This window comes from Tupaia chinensis, unplaced genomic scaffold, assembly GCF_000334495.1.
Source record: "Tupaia chinensis unplaced genomic scaffold, TupChi_1.0 Scaffold000425_1, whole genome shotgun sequence".
NCBI classification, from domain to species: Eukaryota; Metazoa; Chordata; class Mammalia; order Scandentia; family Tupaiidae; genus Tupaia; species Tupaia belangeri.
The window spans coordinates 1,032,606-1,049,935 of NW_006159930.1; the positions used below are offsets into that span (position 1 = coordinate 1,032,606).

General features: G+C 41.0%; 1 pseudogene; it reads left to right on the plus strand.

The window, feature by feature from the left end:
- Positions 1-1,830: 1,830 nt before the first annotated feature.
- On the plus strand, positions 1,831-2,232 carry LOC106735533 (40S ribosomal protein S24 pseudogene; annotated as a pseudogene).
- The last annotated feature ends 15,098 nt before the right edge of the window (positions 2,233-17,330 follow it).

Below are 17,330 nucleotides of genomic sequence, written 5' to 3' on the forward strand. Positions count from 1 at the left end.
TCTCAATTTGGTCTGTTATTTGCACAAAGCCCCAGAAGAATTCAATTTCTGATTCAAGGCAACAGATACTATTGTATTATTGAACTTATGCAAATAGTCATTCTACCACAAAATAAGAATGCTAACAAATATCTTTCAATTGCAAAAGAGTCAGGAAGGGAGAAAAGTTTATGTTTCAATTAAAACTATTATTTTTTTAAGAAATTGCTGAACCTATCAACAACTCAGAAGAAAGTAAAATGCTTAAATTGGGAAAACAAAACATAGTTTAAAAAAATCAGTAATGTTTTACTTAAAAGTCATAAAATTCTATTTCACCAGTTCAGTCTTATGTTCAAACTCTCTTCTGTTGAATATGCAGTGTTACTGTGGTCCAATCTTCTGTTTAAATCCTGGAATTTAACATTCAATGTTATTGATATTTCTTGTCCCGAGCATTATATTGGTCCTTTCCTTGGTTGCCTTTTATTCTTTTATTTCTTTATATGTCTTTAGTTTTCCTGGTAGAGCACTCCTTTCAGAACTTCTTGAAGAGTAGGTCTACTATTGGCAAATACTTTCAGATCTTGTTTATCTGAGAATGTTTTTATCCTTTCATTCCATATGAAAGATAATCTTGCCAGGTATAATATTCTTGGTTGAAACTGTTTTTCACTTAACACTTTGAATATATTTTCCTATTCTTTCCTTGCTTGCATTGATGAGAAATCAGAGGTTAGCCTGATTGGATAACCTTTATAAGTAACCTGACATTTCTCTCTTACCAATATTAGTATCTTGTCTTTGTCTGTAGATTTGACCGGTCTGGCTATGATGTGCTTTGGAGATCTTCTTGGGTGAATTCTATTAGGGGTCCTTTGTATTTCTTGGGTCTGGATATTTGAATGCCTCTCTAGGTTTGGAAAATTTTCTTCTAAGATTTCATGGAATAGATTATCAATGCCCTTATTAGTTTCCTCACCTTCTGGGATACCGATTATCTGGATGTTTGGGCACTTAATGCTGTCTAGTATTTCTCATATAGTATTCTCATTTTGGGGGGTTATTTTCTCAGTTTTTTTTTTTTTTGGTTGTTTTTTTCTAGATCAGAGATTTTGCCTTCCATATCCAAGATTTGATTTTCTGCATGGACTAATCTGCTTTTAATACTTTCAAGGGAGGTTTTGGTTTCCTGAATGGCAGCCTTCATCTCTAATAGCTCCATTTGATTCTTTTTTTATGGTGTGTATTTCCTCTTTCAGATCATGGAAGAACTTCAACACCTCCTGCAATTCATCTCTTTTCTCCTGCATCTTCTGGAGTTGTTTCTCAACTCTCGCATCTCGTTTTGTTTTGTCAGTATGAATATTCTGAATTTTCTATCAGACATTTCTGTGAGTTCGACTGTACTGTCTGTGGATGATGAGGGATTGTTCTTTTTCATTAGGGGAGAGATATTTTCTTGTTTTCTCAAGTTTCCTATGCCTCTGCAGTGGTTTCTGGTCATTCTGTGACAAGATCTCTCCTCCACTGTGCTTGTCTGAATATTCCGGGAGTCTAGAAGATGAAGTTTAGAGCATAGCTTTCCTGAACAGGCCAGGACACTCCTCAGCTTTAAAATGACTTCTTCTCTGAATATTTTTGGAGTCTAGAAGATGAAGTTTAGAGCATAGTTTCCCTGAACAGGCCAGTATACACCTCAGCTTTAAAATGGCTCCATCTTCACCTCATTTAACAGGAGCAGTGAAATGAATGGTTCAAGGCCACATGGCTAGTTACTGAAAACTTTAGGCAGTTTGGTCTTAAGAAGTAACTCAGGGCTCCCTGGCTGCCTGAGTATATACTGCCGTCATGAATGACATAGTAACTTTCTGTACCAGGAAATTCATGACTAGTCGACTACTTCATAGGAAACAAATAGTCATTGATATCCTTCACTCCAGGAAGACAATAGTACCTAAGACAGAAATTCGGGAAAAACTAGTAAAAATGTACAAGATCACACCAGATGTCATCTTTGTGTTCATGCTTAGAACCCATTTTGGCGGTGGCTAGAAAACTTGCTTTGGCATGATTTATGATACTTTGGATTATGCAAAGAAAAACGAACCCAAACATAGATGTGCAAGACATGGTCTGTATGAGAAGGAAAAGATGTCAAGGAAACAGCGCAAAGAACGCAAGAACAGAATAAAGAAAGTCAAGAGGACTGCAAAGGCCAGCGTTGGTGCTGGGAAAAAGTCGAAGGAGTAAAGATTCTGCAGTGACGATCTGTGATGATTGTGCAGATTTTTCATAAGAGGATTAATAAACTCAAAATTTTTATGTAAAAAAAAAAGGAAGGCACTTAGAAACCAGTTGCCTGGGTTCAAATCTTGACTTCAATATATACTATTCGACCTTCAGTAAACCACCTTCCAGTGCCTCTGTTTTCTCATCTATAAAATGAGAGTAATAACAGAAACCTATTCTGTAGGATTGTTAAATGGATTAGAAATTAGTCTATGTGGAGGGCCAGCAGATGGTGTAGCAGTTACGTCCCTGGGCTCCCACATGATCAACCGTGGTTCAAATCCTGGATCTGGTAGCTTCAAACATACTGGGTGCATGTGTGTGCATGCCCAAGATCCCAGGAGGAGAATGAAGGACAAGGGATTGTGGTGTGGCCATCCACCCTGGGAGGTGATTTCTTACTTTCCCTCTCACTGTCTCTCTTTCTCTCTTTGTCACTCTCTCTCTCTTTCTCTGGGGGACACATATGCCCTAAGGCAAATCCTCTAAAGAAAAAAAGAAATTAATCTATATTAGAAATTTTAGAGTAGGGACTGAAGAACTGTTTTTCTAAAGGTTATATAAGTATTTTAGGCTTTGTGGGCTAAGGAGCAAAATTCAAAATGATTATGGAGGTATCTATATAATTATTTTAAAATGTGAAAAATAAGGGCCAGTAGGTGGCATGGTGGTTAAAATATTGGACTCCCAAATGGCTGTCTCTGGTTCAAGTCCCGGACCTGATAGCTTGCTTTCTTACTTTCTCTTTCTTTCTCTCTGGTCAAATTAAAAAATAAACAATAACAACAAATAAAATTAAATAAAGAAATATTTTTTTAAATGTGAAAAATATTCTTGGCTCTTGAACCACACAAAAACAAGATTTGGCCAATGGTCTGTAGCTTGCCAAGCCTTAGCTTTCAGTAGCACCTGTTACATGGTAAGCACTCAACAAATGCCAGCTTTTGTTACCTACTCCAGGGCTCTTTTGGCTGCTGTAATTGCTTATGCACCATGTAGCATAAATAACAACAGGAAGCATGGAGCTGGTCGAGCAACTTAGCCAACCTGTTTGTTAAAAAATAAGCCAAGGTTACCAAAGTGTATAGAGCTTCCCTACTCCTCCCTGTTTCAGAGCCTTCACATCTACGTCCAGCCCAAGGAGGCAAAACAGCCAAAGCTCTAATTATTGTCAAGGGAATTTCAAGTTAGGTGCCAAGTGAAGGCAGGTGGGAGGAGCTGGGAGTTTCTGGGCAGAGATAAAGACAAGGAAGGAGACAGGGCCCACCATACAGTTACTAGTGTTTGGGCTCTGGAGCACTCTGCCATCTTCCAGGTGCAGGGTGCTGGGAGGGTCCTGACTCTTGCACAAAAGCAACCACAATTTGTGAATTAGAAGAAACCTCATCATCTATTTCCAAATGCCTTAGTCTACTGATAGGAAAACTAAAACCCAGGCTGGGAAGTGACTTGCTTGCTGTGCTATCAAATAGCAAGTATAGCCATGCTGGGACAAGAAACCCAGGCTCCTGCCTTCCAGGCCAGTGCTTTTTACCTGCCTGCATTCATGCAAGTTTGTCTCTGGTACATAAAGGGAAATACTGGAGGAGTTATCTAGTTTTTATGCTCATCAGAGTGCAACTGGAGTCAACCTAGACACGGCCTTTTCCAGAATGTATTCACTTGTTCATCAACATTTCTACTCCTTCTATGTGCCAGGCCCCGTCCTCAGAGCAAAAGATTTAAAAAGAGCCAATGTCTGCTTTAAGGAGCTTAACTCACAGTTTGGTGTGATTGTTTCTGACTGGTTGATTTGCACATTTGTTCAAGTAGTTCATTCAACAAACAATATTGATCATACTTTTTTTATCAGGCACTTCATATGATGCTAGGAATAAAATATTAACAATGTCTCTGACTTTATGGAAGTTATGATCTAGTAGGGGAGATAAAAAAACAAGCAAGTACATACATGCAGTGAGGTACAGGGAGATATTTGACAACAGGTTCTCCAGGAAAAAGAGAACACCCTAATTGAAGCCTTTGATAATTTTCTTGGTGTAAATACAGTTTCAAGCTACCAACAAGGCATCACTGAACACCGAGATGTGCAGTCAGGTCTTGCAGTACAGCACGACAGAGACACTGCAGTGGACAATATGTGCTTTGCGGGGAGAAAAGCAGGTTAAGGGGATGGAGAGTGATGGAGGCTGTGGTATTGTGGATTGGCTGGTGAAGCATGGCTTTCTGAGGATGTAAGATTGGAACAGAGGGACCAGCAGATGGCATAGTGATTATATTGCTGGACACTCACATGGCTGACCACAGTTTGAGTCCAGGATCTGATGGCTTGAAATTCACTCCAGATGCATGTGCATCCATGCCCAAAATCCTAAGAGAAGAATGGAAGAAAAGGGACTGCTCTGTGGCTATCCCCTCAGTGGGGTAGATTTCTCACTTTCTGTCTCTAGTGAGCACACACACCCTAAAATAAAATAAAATAACAAAACAAAACAAAAAATAAACCAACTCTCTCTTACAAGGAAAAAAAAATAGTGGGGGTCAATAGATGGAGTAATGGATGTTGCTGGACTCCCATGTAGTCGACAGTGGTTTGAGTCCCAGACCTGGCAACTTAAAACTCATGCTGGGTGCATGCGTGTGCATGCATGCCCAAAATTCTGAGAGGAGAATGGAGGAGTAGTAATTTCTCGCTTTCTGTTTCTCTGTCTCTCCAGTGAGTGCATGCACCCAATAGCAAACATTTCTCTTAAAAAAAAAAAAATAAAGAAAAAGTTTAGAACAGAAACCTGAATATAACAAAGAAGTCAGCTATTCTGTAAACATTTAGGAAACGAGTTTCCTAGGCAGAGGGAAAGCACATGCAAAGGTCCTGAGCCAGGACCATGCTTGGCCTGTTTGAGGAATGGCAAGAAGTCTAATCTGCAGTCAGCACAGGACTGATGGGAACACTCACAAGGGCACCTGGAAATCAGCAGATGAGGCTGCAGCAGAGGGTAAGCATTCGGATAGGCTGCCTGGAGAAGATGGTGTCTTGAAGGGAATCTTAAAATTAGGGCAGATTTACCAGAAAAGTAAGGTATATTTGTCTCCAAAACCATGCTCTTAAACAGCAAAGGCGGTCATGGCCCCTGACTTGGAAGCACCCATGCTAGGTGGATGCCTGGCAGGCTGCCTGATAGAGCAGGACTGGGCAGGCTGATTAATGAGGGGACCGACCTGGGGAAGGAATGAGGTCACATTCCAGGAGGCTGAAGCAAGGCAGTATACCCAGCACTTCAAAAGACTCACTCTCTTGGAAAAATACTAGCAGGGTTGGACATGCGTACCAAATAAGAAAACTGGACACACCAAAAGCTACCAGGACTCAGCAAAGTATTCAGCCTTCCTTGGCCACAAGTCTGAAGGGGACCAATTGCCCAGACTTGCATGAGGTAGAAGCCATGGACCATGCCCTCCAAGGATTTGCTCGTGTCCTCTCCCCATCCCATCCCTGCCCCAATATCTGGACTATCATCTCATTTTCTCTCCAGGTTTTCACCTGTCTTTGTATATGGCTTGAGTAGGCATCGTATTGTTATTAGTGAATTTACTTATTTTCAAGTACCAACTTTACTTCAAGCACAGTGCAAAGAGGAGTGCATTTGGTATGTCCATTAATCCTCAGACCTCCTAATCCAGTGAAGAAGACAGACATTAAACAAAAATGGACATTACGATAGGTGAAGTATGGGGTGTTGTTTGAGTCAGCTTTAGTGTCATTAACAACTAAATATCACACTGGATCATTTGTAAATAGAGGTTTATCTTGGAGGTCCAAGTCAAGGGGTTCTATTTAGAGCAGGTCTTGTTCTTGGTGGTAACTTCCTGCAGACTCCTGAGGCAGCACACAGCATCACATGGCTAAAGGGTAGGATCAGGTACTTTCTTTCGGTTTCTCCCTTTCTTATAACCTTCTCCCCTACCCGCACCCCCCCCCCCACAACTCAAAAAAAACCCCCCCCCCCAGTATCTAATCTGAGGGGGCCTGGTCACTTTATTCTGATGATTTTGTCTAATCCTAATCATCTCCCAAAGTCTCTACTGTATTTCATTTGTTTGTTTAATTTGCCAGAGGGTGCACGTGCTCACGTGCTAGCTGTAGAGAGAGAAAAAGAGGGAAAGTTAGAAGGTACTCCTTCTGCAACGAGGTATGATCACATTGCAATTTCTTCTCCTCCATTTCTTCCTCTTTTTCGGATTGTGGGCATGCATGCACATGCACCTGGTATATTTTTCAAGCTGCCAAGCCTGCTACTTAAACCAGACAGTTGGCCATGTGGGATTCAGCTGCCTTAATCACCAGGCCACAGGTTAGCCCAGCCCTACCTCTTAATCCCATAGTTAGGATTAAGCTCCCCACTTCTTAATACTGTCAAAAGCATTTTTTTTCCTTTTTTCATTTATTTATTTATTTTTACATTTTCCCACATTTACTCTACATATCAAAAAATTTTTGCTCATACTCCACAGTTCTTGACAGTTAATAAACTTTCAAAATACTGAATTTTAAAGATAATGTTCAAAATATTTCTTATAACTTTGTATAACTTTGTGACTCTATAACAACAGAGACAGTATGGTTTAAAATATTTTTGAGAAAATATTTACATGTCAACTACTCAAATCAATTTTTAACATGAATTTTGAGGCAACACATTCAACCATAGCAAATGCCATGGGAACTAATATTCTTCTTTTCTTTCTTTCCCTCCCTGTGGTCTTCCCTTCCTCTTTTCTTCCTTTCCTCTCAGTTACAGTTCTTAGGCACTCGCTATGTGTCAGGTCCAATCTAGGAGCTACAGATAAAGTAAAATGAACAAGAGAGATAAGATCCCTGACCTCTCAGAACTTGATGCCAGTGATGATTGGGGGACTTGAGCTACGGTAGGGTCAACTTGTGAAGGAACATGTGAGCCATACTGAAGAGTTCAAATTTTATCTGGTAGTAAAAGAGAACTTGATACTGATTTCAGAGGCGAGTCTGAGCAGCTCAGGCAGCGGGAGGACCAGTAGGGTCCATCTGCTCAGTTCTACTAAGGCGCTAGATGTGCTGCGGATCCCCAGGCACCCAGCGCACACCCTGTCCACAGCCAAGATGCCCAAGAGGATGGTCAGCTCAGCCCAGGGGGCAGCCAAGGAAGAGCCCAAGAGGAGATCAGCAAAGTTATCAGCTAAACCTGCTCCTGCAAAAGTGGAGACGAGGCCAAAAAAAGGCAGCAGGGAAGGATAAATCTTCAGACAAAAGAATGCAAACAAAACAAAAAGGGGGCAAAGAGGAAACAGGCTGAAGTGGTCAACCCTAGACACTAAAGAAGATTTACCTGCAGAATATGGAGAAACTGAAAATGAGAATCCACCCTCTGAAAAAGCAGGCAAGAAAGAAGTCAAGTCTGAGTAATGTCATGTTCCATGTCTTATCAGTGGTCCCTGTTTCCCTTTTTATACAAGCCAGAGGAACATTTTTGTCAACTATTTTGTAAATGCAAGCTTTTAGTAGCTCTAGAAACATGTTTAAGAAGGAAGGAATCCCACCTCATCCCATTTTTAAAGTGTACATTCTTTTTTTTAAGAGGTAAAATCATTGGGACCAGCAGTTAGCGTAATAGCTATGTCGCTGGACTCCCACGTAGTCGACCGCAGTTCAAGTCCCGGACCCGGTGGCTTAAACTCACACTGGGCGCGTGGGATAGTGATTTACAGGAGGCTTTCACGGTCTTGCGTGTCAGCTTGACATTCCATAGGTGGAGTAGTTTTTATATCCTAAAAAAAGCATACTAAATGGCAGTTTGGAATCACACACATGCATTTAATATGTCCTGAATATTTAAAATTACTTCTATTAGGTTTTTTAATAGTATTGTTTCCTAAAGAAAACCACTCTTTGATTGTTGCTCTCCCTGACAGAATTGTGTGCATTCTGTAACATCTTTGGTTGTTGTAGTCCAGTTTTCCTAATACTTTTGTTAATCTGCTGGGAAAGACTGGAAATTTGAAGTATGTCGTGTGTATGATACTAAATTGTGATTTGGTGGGACTTCAATAACAGCTTTGAACATTTGAAGACAGTACTTGATGTCCTCTTAAGGAAAATTTGCCTACAAATTTGAAGCCTGAATGCCACTGGAGTAACTTAAAAAGAATCACAATACTTGGCTTTTTACAGTTTTGGTACGTATGTTAAGAACTGGGTACAAATTGAAATGTCTGTACCGATCTTCGACACAACCAATAAACCTCAGTTACAAAAGGAAACAAAAATACTGACTTCAGGTAAGGGAATAGTCTGAGCAGATTTGTGTTTCAGAAAGATCACACTAGAAAACAATATGAAGGATGAATGGAATGAGTTGGGACTAGAGGCAAAGAGCAGATTGGAGGCTACTAGGGTAGCATGAAGGAGACGTGATGGTGCCCTAGACCGAGGAGGGGTGATGGGAAGCAAAGAGAGCCTCACAGATGACACCTACAAGGCTAGTCAGTGGTGGTGGTACTCTGGGCATTATAACAAAGCACCTCTTCAAACTGATACTTTAAAAAATATAGACACATCTCTCTTCCTCTCTCTCTCTAACCAAACTAGAAAATAATAATAATAATAATAATAATAATAATAATAATAAAATAAGGTTAAATAAAATAATTCTTTAAAAAATATAGACACATTTATGCACTGGGTATGGATAGAAATAAATAATCTATTATTAAAAATTGGTGCCAGTGCCAGTTGGTGGCATGGTGGTTTAGGCTCTGGACTCCCACATGGCAGACTACAGTTTGGGTCCTGGACCTGGTCACTGCTTTCTCTCTCTCTGGGGAGTGCACATACTCTGTAGCAAACTGAAAAATACTAATGATAAATTAAAAAAAAAATTTAGAGGTTTTTGCCACAGAGCATATACACTTGGCAGAGAGAAAGATACAGAAACAGTGAGAGAGAGAGTAATAAATCAATCTCCCAGTGGGGGATGGCCACGCCACAATCCTTTCTCCTCCATCTTCCCCCTAGGAGCTTGGGCACACATGCACATGTACCCAGCATGATTTTCAAGTCACCAAGTGCAGAACTTAAAACTGCAGTTGGCCATATGGGAGTCCAGTAATATAACCACTATGCCATCTGCTGGCTCCGAAATTAAATTACTTTTTATTTATTTTTTTAAATTGTGCCAGCCTGGCCTTGTAGTCTAGTGGTTAAGAGAGCCCAGAGCCAGATTCCACATGGCCAATGCAGGTTGAGAATTGGCCCTGGCTGCTTGAAGGACATGCTGGACATGTATGCCCAAAATCCCAATGGGATGAAGAAATGGAGGAGAATGGATTGCAGAAATACCACACCCAATGGGGGAGTTGTTTTTTCCCTCTTTTCTCTGGGTCTCTCTTTCTCTAAGTGCATCTTCTTTGTGTGTGGGGGAAGCATGTATACCATTGTTTTATGCTAATTATATGTACTGAAGATAACATTTCCAATGATTTATTTGGAACTGTCTTTTATTTCACACTTCCTGACACTTACCGGTGGATAGCAAACTGAGCTGCCCTGTGGTAAGTCCAGCTACCCTACTGGAGTGTCAGCCTGGAGGGGAAGAGAGGTCCAGCTGAGCCCAGTCTCCAGCCATGCCAAGCACGTGAGCAATGACATCTCAGAATCCTCAGACTAGCAGAGTTGACAGCTGATGACCACCGAATCAAGGTCATACATTGAAGCATCTCCCTGAGTTTTGCCTGAATTCAAAACCTCCAAACTGTGAGATACATTAAAATGTTTGTATCTTCATGCCACTTTTGTTGTTTGTTGTATAGCAATAAACAGAAGAGCCCAAATGTCACCAATCAGGGCACATCAAAGTTGGTAAGCCCCTACACTACGCGGAAGCCTTCGCAGATGCTCCGACAGAGGCCACAGTGGCTCTGTTGCCTACACTTGTTCTACCCCAGCTGACTGACCTAAGCAAACCATGGTAGCACTATTCTACTGTCCAGTGACTGCCAAATAGACAAGGGAGGCCTGAAACAAAATGTGCCAGGAATCATAAATAGAAGTGCCTGGAGATTCTAGTAAAGAACTTTTAAAGATATCTAGCCTCTTTCTCTCCTCTGCTGGATGTGAAAGAAGACATACGTGTCCCTATTGTTATTGTCAGTCACAATAACAATAGGTTCTTCTGAACACAAGAAGAACCAGACCTAGGAAAAGGCTGGTGCCATTAAGGACAGAGTGGAGTGGTGGAATTCCTGAATCAACTACCTTGAAGCCCACCCTAGGGTTGGACAGCTGCTATGTGAACTAATTCTTTTGCCTAACTAAACTACTTTGTGCAGGATTGATTGCTTGTTGCTCAAGGAAACCTGCTTAATGCTATAGTTCCTTTCTCCGAAATATGGACATTTGGTTAGTAAATTCATTTTTTCATTTCTAGCTTCTCCTACAATTAACGTATTTTTACTTTCTGTAGTTGAAGCCCAAGAATGGAGAATATGAGAGAAATAATTTTGATCCAGCTGCCATTTAAACCATAAATTTGACTTATTACATAAAATCCATAAAAGCAGTGACTCCGAACAGTAAAAGAGTGCTACAAATGAATATTAATAACAATAATTATAAGAAGGATAATGAATATCACCGAGGAGTTACAAAATATCAAGCATTGCTTTAAATGCCACATGGATTATTACCTCATTTGATTCCCATAACAATTGCATGTGGTTAGTGATATTTTAATCTCCATTTTGCAGAGTAAAAGCAGAGATGAAAAATTAAGTTAATTTTCCCAGGTCACACAGCAGCAAGTGATGGAGTGTGAGTTTGAACTGAGGGAGTCTGACTCCAGAGCTCTGCCTTTTAACAACTATTCTAAACCAAGAACATAGCAGCAAAGAAACTAGTAGTAACAAGAGACAAAAATGAAAGGTTCCATAGAGTACAGAAGAAGGGCTCATGAGTGAAGTGAATTTGGAGGCACAAGTAGACTCTCAACATCTTACATGTTCGTGAACACTACTGATGCTTTATAAATGGCTATGCATAGTACACAGTGATGTGTATACATACATATGCATAAGATTATGAGTTCATTTTACAGTTTGTTCCATGTGAGACACACACATACACAGAGAGAGGGAGACTGACAACTCCAACAAAGTCCTGACATTGTGATCCACCTTCGGCCTTAGCCAATCCCTGACATGGGCATGTGTATACCTGGCCCATGTTCAGGGAAGTTGTTGGACATGAACCTGGAACCCTCTCGTGTGAGTCAGCCCTCACAGAGTTTGTGTTACTGCTGCACCCACTGTCCAGCCCCAGATAGATTTCTTATCAATGCCTCTTTTCTATGTGACCTTTCAAACTTCGGTTTTGCTGATTGGGTAGTGTATTTTCAGAGAAAGTATGATCTTTGACAACAGATGTCAAAACCAAGCGTTAGGCCCAGCCATGGTGGCACAGGGGTAGCACAACACTGTAATGCCAGCAGCCATATGGAAGAGAGGGATGCAGTTGCTGGGTTGACTTGTGTGTGCTGGATGTGTGCACCCCTGTGTGCACCCCTGCCTATGATCTTGAGTCACTGAGAGGCTGGGGGTAGGGATGGAAATGGCAGCATGAGACCTTGTTAGGCATGCTTGTCTTTTTCCCTGTGTGTCTTTTTTTCTCATGAAATAAGTAAAACACAAAACAAAACACCATTAGTTGATAATTTTCCTTTGACTAGCCCATTTTGTCTTCGGATTTGCTCCCTCTTGGCTGCCTTTGAATGCACTGTTCCATGGTAATATTAGTTTGCAGGGGCAAAACACAGAGGGGCTGGAAATCCTGAAATGAGTTGTGCATTAATTTGAGACAAGACCTTGGACCTGCCAATGTCACTGGTACTTCTGTTTAGAAGAAAAGTGCTCCTGACAGACTGACTTTGTGATAGAGCCTAAGCATTACTATGCCAGACATGAATCTGCTATTCAGGGCAGTTAGGGTTGCAATGTTCCCCCAAAATGCATGCTGAAATTTAATTGCCATTATGGTGGTATTAAGAGGTCAAACATTTAAGAGGTGATCCGTCATGAGGGCTCTGCCTTCATGAATGTATTAACACCATTATTTTGGGAGTGGGCTCCGATAAAAACAATGAGTTTGTTCTCCTTCCCTCTTGTTTCTTCATGCTCTTGCAATTTGTCATGAGTTGATATGGCAAGAAGAAGGCTCTCACCAGACGCAAGTTCCTCAACCTCAGACTTAGCAGCCCCCAGAATTATAAGAAATAAATCTCTATTCTTATTATGCTACCTGGTCTTGGGTATTCTTTTTATTTATTTATTTTTTTTTTGAGAGGTTTTTGCTATAGGGGATGTGTACTCATCAGAAAGAGACAGAGAGACATTCCCTGTGGGAATGGTCATGCCACAATCCCTTCTCCTCCATTCTCCTCTCGGGATCTTGGGCACATAAGCATACGCACCCGGCGTGAGTTTAAGCCACCAGATCTGGGACTCAAACCACAGTCAACTACATGGTCCAGCAACATAACCATTACTCCAACTGCTGGTCTAACCTACTTCTAGCATTTATAATCCATGAAGCTGAAAAGCACATTTCCCAGGTTACATAGTAGTACAAGTTCTGGACGAGGATTAGTTCCATCAGTCAAATGCTCCTCTGCAAAACTAGAAAGATAGATATGAGATGGTCTCATTGCCCTACTTCTGTGGCTTCTGCTTCCAGTAAGCACCACATGGAAGGAGGACTGTTTTCTCTCTTTTTTTTTTTGGTGAGGTTTTTGCTATAGGGCGCGTGTACTCTCCAGAAAGACTCTTTCAGAGAGAGTCAGAGAGACAGACAGCGAGAAATCACCCCCCAGGGGCGATGGCCACGTCACAATCCCTTCTCCTCCATTCTCCTCTCGGTATCTGGGGTACACAAGCATACACACCCACATGAGTTTAAGCCACCGTGTCTGGGACTCGAACCGCGGTCGACTACGTGAGAGTCCAGTGACTTAGCCATTGTGCCAACTGCTGGTCCCAAGGGCTGGTTTTTCTGAGGAATCTCTTGATTGTGGTGGCTTTGGATGACTGTAGCTCCTAAACTGTGGCTGTTTTAGGTGGTTCCTGCAAACAGAAGCTGTATGGGGCAGCTTCCCCATTTGGCTATGGGCTTAGAAGAAGCATAAGCCCCTTAGATGGCCAGAGCTTCCTGTAGCTTTTGTGGTTATCTTAGACTCTTACTATTCAGGCTTGCCATTGCTACTGAAACTACTAAATTCCCTGTAATAAACAAATCCCTTTTTGCTGAATCTAATTAGACTGGATTTTGATTCCTACAATGGAGCCTCAAAAAACTTACAGACCATAGGAACTAAATATCCTCTAGGAAGAAAACTAGTAGCATTCCTGGGATGTCCAGTGTGGCTGGAGAAGAGTCATTCAAGTAAAGAAGGACTGAGGGCGCAAGAAAGTACAAAATCATGGCGTGTCCTTTGCATTAAGCCCCCAATTTCTATTGAAAAGGCAACTGAAGTATTGCAGGCAGGTTAAGCCCATGATGCTATCTTTGGTTTTCAAACCCATTGCCTGCTCAGTGGAGAGCAAATGGAAGGCCAGGAGCTGACACAGAATTCTACTGTTTTAGCTCTGGACTTAAAATATGCTTCAGAGATCAATATTCAATTCCATGCTGAAATTCTAGTAGTTAAAATAGATTCTTATCTGTGCATAAATTAACTCTCCTATTTCTATGCGACCACTATTTAATCATCAGAATCGAATATTTCTTGACTACCTTCTTGTGTTTTTCCACCCAGAGTCATAGCCCTGTAATGAGACCCTCTCCACAGTTTGTTTCTTCTGTCTCTTTCTCATCTCTCCCTCCCCACTATATATCTTCCATTACACTAACTGCTCTTTCTCCCTTCTCCTTTATCCCGAGATTGGTAATGTCTCTTGAGCTGAAATTAGCTCTGGGATTCTGTACTATCCTCTTTTCCCTTGTGGTTTCCCTATATCCCACCTCAATTTTTTTTTAAATAGTCATTTTATTAAGCCCTTCTCAAGTTACCTAATTTGAGCATGCCATCTGTTTCCTCCAGGGATCCTGAAGAATACACTGGGTCTTTTGTCTTGAATCTCATTCCTTGATTCTGAGTTTGGCTGATTGTCTCTTTGCCATATCATTTAACACTTCTTTTTTCCCCATATTTCCTGTCAACTAGTAGTTACGCCTAGAGGTCTGATGAGATTCAGATTCAAGCTTTTTATTTAGGGAAGAGGGACAACAATAATTGATGGTTTCTATGTATTTCTTACAGCATCTCACTAGGAGCCACAAAATGGTTGTCCACCTTTTTGTGATGCTGAGGTTGAAGTGTTTTATATGGTTCAGGTGTTTTAGGCTTACTGATCCATTATAAACTTTTCCATCAGTTTTTTACCCAATTATTATTATTATTTTTACAGTCACTGATGATTGGTAACAAGATCTATTAGTTCATTAAAGAGTTGCAAAGTGGTGATTTTCTAATTTTACTCTTCCTTCTGCACTTGTTAGCTGGGATTTTTCAATAAAGAAGAAATTTCCTATTTCTTCAATAAAGAAAAAATTTCCTGTTTCTCATTGGAAGGCAAAAAAGTATCTGGCAAGGCTCAAAAACTCCATGTATCATCTTCATTCTTGTGTTTGCTTCTTTAGAAGCTTTATCTATGTCACCCTAGATGAAATTTCCTTTACTCCCTTTCATAACAATGTTTTTCAGACAAAAAACATTGAGTCTGACATTTCTGGGTCATATCTGTTTATTTAAAACATTCCATCTGTTTACTTTGGACATTCTTTCTCAGCAAACTGTTTTTGATACCTCAATCTCAGATATAAGTCTTTGGAAATCATATCAGGAAGGATTTGCATTAAGTGTAAACAAGAAAAAAGTCAACCAAATTTTACAGTTAAGAGATTCACATACTCACACATTTGCACACACACTCATGCACACACACACACACACACACACGTCTAGAATTCTGTGACTCAAAACCGTCAGAACTAGGGACTCCACAGTTTGCATTGCACTTTGCAAATGGCTATAAGATTGCTAGTATTGTTCCAGCCACTAAGTATAAATTCCAGACAAGCAGTTGAAAGAAGAAAAAAAGAGAAAGTAGCAATATCTATACCATTTAGGTGAACCTGCACCAGAGATCCCCATTAGTCTTTAGGTTAGAGTAGTGTCTGTTTCGAATTAGGTGCTCATAGCATTGGTGTTACCATCAGTGCAGTATTGCCACACTAATATAGAACGCACACACACACAAAGAATGTACATTATACAATAAACACAACGATAAAGTGCAAATGATATGACGGCATAAATATAGAAAGAAATTCTCATGTTTGCTGATCCACAATTGACCATCTTTTGCATTCAGTTTTCGAACTTCCGGTTTGGGCAAGAAATGAGAGTAACTTCAACTAAGGCAGTAATAGTAGAATGAGCAGATTCAAAGTGCATTTAAAAGTTTTAGGACGCACAATGGTGCAATGGTAATGGGACATGAAGTAGGAGTCCAGGCTGATTCCTAGGTTTCTGGATTGATGAGCTGTGCAGATGTTGCTGTCAGCAAGATGATGAGCGAGGGCAGATGGGGGCCAATCAAGACTTTTGTTTGAATACATGATGTTTGAGATTTGTAAGGTAGTGGAGATGCCAAGGAGGCAGCTGGGCATGAGAACCCAGAGATAAGATCTGGCTACAAATGTAAGTTGGGGTGTAATTATTATAGGATGGTGTTTAAGTACATGGGAATGGACAAGATCTCTTAGACAGAGGAGCACCAGCCTCCTTCTCTCTCATCTCTAAAATTCAGTCAACCTTTGGATGTACCCCACTGCTTTGAACTCACCTCTCTTCATCCTCAGTTTTTCAGCACCTGAGTCATTACCTCTCACTGGATGATTACACCAGCTTCCTTGATTCGTGCTCCATGCTCTTATCTTGTTTGCTCTCTCTACCCTATTCTTCTGTTCTAATACAAACGCCAAAATGCCCACAAATCATTTTTCCAAAACCCTAACATGATCATGTCAATTCAATATTTACCTTCTTAAAGTTCTGCAATTGCTTCCATAGCACACAAGATAAATCCCCACTCTCTCCACTAAGTTGAGCTCTTTCTTGGGTTGGCCTTTCCTGTATGGCCTCCCATTTGCCTTTCTACTTGTTCTTGCATGATCACCAGAGTGCACTTCACAGCCCAACCCTACTGAATTTTTTCTGAGTCCCTCATGTTCTATCTCTCATGCCTTTGCCACTTCAATGGCTTTAAGGAAACCCAGTCTCCTAATCATGGCTTGCAACACTTTGTCTGAACTGGGCCCTGGATACCACTCCAGCCTCATTTTCCACCTCTCTCTTCTACTCCAGCCATTGATCTCTTGGGTACTCCTTTTATTTTTTCCTTTCCTTTCCTTTTTTTAAAGATTTATTTTTATTTATTTATTTTTAGAGCAGTTTTAGGTTCATAGCAGTCAAGAGGAAGTACAGATGTTTCATATGCTCTGTGCCTCCACATGCAGGGCCTCTCCCATCATCAATATCCCTCATCAGACTGGAACATTTATTACAACTGATGAACCTACACTGGGACACTGTTATCCCCCAGACTCAACAGTCTACATTAGGGTTCACTCTTGGTGGTGTACATTCTATGAGCTTGAGCAAATGTATGATGCCATGTAATCATTATCGCTGCATCATAGTACCATACAGAGTATGTATGTTTTCCAGCCTCTCTTTTTTTGAAGAGGTTTTTGTGCTATAGGGCGCGTGCGCTCGCCAGACAGACAGAGAGATAGAAAGCGAGAAATCGCCCTTCAAGGGGGATGGCCACGCTGCAATCCCTTTTCCTCCATTCTCCTCTTGGGATCTTGGACATGCAAGCACATGCACCTGCCATGAGTTTCAGCCACCGGGTCCCGGACTCAAACCACAGTCAACTACGTGGGAGTCCAGCAACATAGCCATTACGCTAAC